General features: G+C 49.8%; 2 protein-coding genes across 3 annotated transcripts in view; both read left to right on the forward strand.

Annotated features, from left to right (window-relative positions):
• Positions 1-1,812, forward strand: part of HOXB3 (homeobox B3) — a 41,662-nt gene that overhangs the window by 9,957 nt on the left and 29,893 nt on the right. The window lies entirely within an intron of this gene.
• The window catches only part of HOXB4 (homeobox B4), a 7,114-nt gene that overhangs the window by 2,163 nt on the left and 3,139 nt on the right, over positions 1-1,812 (forward strand). The gene's annotated exons all lie outside the window — the stretch shown is intronic.

The raw sequence follows: 1,812 nt of genomic DNA on the forward strand, positions 1-1,812 counted from the left end.
GACAGAGCAAGACTTTTTTTCAAAAAAAAAAAAAAAAAAAAGTCCTGGGGGGAGGGGAGGGGCGCGAAGGCACCCAGAAAGGCTTGAATCTGACTTCGCGGCAGCCTCAGAATGACCCTTCCTCCTTTTGTGCTTAGCTAATGTTTACATCTCATAATTCATGCGCCACCGAGAGTTGCACGGCGGCGGCGGGGGCGGCAAGGTTCCCGTCCCTTTCCGAACTGGCTACTTGTAATTCTAATAGAAGAGAATTGAAAACCTTGTAATCCCAAGAACGGACTCGCAGTGCCTTTTTCTGTTCCCAGCGCTCAAAACTAGAACAAAACGAAATAAAACCAAAGCACTCAAACCACACCCCAAACGAAGAAGGCGCGGAAAGTAGGAGAACTGGAAAATTTCTGGGCCAAGAAGATCTGTCTGTCTTCTGTATATACCCTGTAGATCCGAATTTGTGTAAGGAATTTTGTGGTCACAAATTCGTATCTAGGGGAATATGTAGTTGACATAAACACTCCGCTCGTATTTTTCCAGAAGAAAAAAAATATATACATATATGTATTATTTTTCTGAATGAGGACAATCTGGTGACTGGCCACACGAAGACTCCTTCCTCTTTATTCCTCTTTCTTTTCCTCCTTCAACTGGTTAGAGATGGAGAAATCATCTACCTGAACTCTCCCCACGCCTGCCCCTGGGAGCCTTGGTCCTTTTTCACCTCTCTTTAAGAGGTTAATGTTATTGTTGTTGAAGTTTTAAATTTATATTCTCGTCCCAAACGCACCCACTTTCCATTCTGGGCTCAGGGAGGCTTTATTGGAAATTTCGAAAAAAATGACTCGTCTTCGGTGTGCGAAGAAGGCAAAGGAAATTTGCTTAACAAACGGATGCTGAGGTCGCCTTTCCGTTTCAGTTCAGAACAAGATGACCTGGAAATACTCGATTACCAAGGGGTGTTATTATGTGTGGGGGTACACACATAATATAACCTCTAGGGCTGTAGTCCCAGTATCACAGGGATGTGAGATTTCTATTCGCCGCGGAGGCGGCGGCATTAGCAACAATTAGAACGTCTCGGACCCATGGTTAGTATTGCTCGGGTGGTTATGGAATTAGCAAATTGCTAATCAATTCTGCTCTCAAAAGTTGCAGGTTTTTTACCCCAGCGCTCTATCCATAGTGTGGGAAACCAAGTCGTTTCTCCGGGCTTGAGCCGCGTGGATTAAAGGGAGGAGTGGATAGGAGAAGGGGGACAGACGGACTGACTGATACAGTCTAGCTAACTGCGCAGCTAAATGCGATTTGGAAGGCGAGGTCTCCCCGAATTAGTGCATGAATTTCCTATCGATCCGCCTGCGGTTCCATTCATCTCTGACAAGTCCCTCTGCGCACCCGCCCTCTAGCTCTGGACGCCTCCTCTCTCACCCCTACCCCTCCCCATCCGGCTGCAGAGAAAAGCCCCAAGCTCTATGCTCTGGCCCCCGTATGGGTTCCCCTTTCGAGACGGAGCCCCCAGCCCGCCAGTAACCTAACTCCCCATAGAGACGCAGGGTGCTAGGGCTCCCTCCTGCCGAGGGGAGGAGACTGGGGCCTATGGAAGGTAGAGAATGCTGCGCAGAGGTGAGGCAGAACAGGAGGAGCTACACCGGGAGCCCCAACTTCTTAAGGGATCTAGGGTTTGCGCTCTGCCCAGCGCCCCAACAGGCCCTCCAGTCGCAACCTGCGCGCGCTCTCTCCCTCTCTCTGATCCCAGAGAGAGCGAGGCAAGGAGGGGGTCGCCCCGCAGGAGCCCTATGTAAATCCTGGTGTTGGGTG

Source organism: Mandrillus leucophaeus, unplaced genomic scaffold (assembly GCF_000951045.1).
Source record: "Mandrillus leucophaeus isolate KB7577 unplaced genomic scaffold, Mleu.le_1.0 Scaffold59, whole genome shotgun sequence".
Lineage (NCBI taxonomy): Eukaryota > Metazoa > Chordata > Mammalia > Primates > Cercopithecidae > Mandrillus > Mandrillus leucophaeus.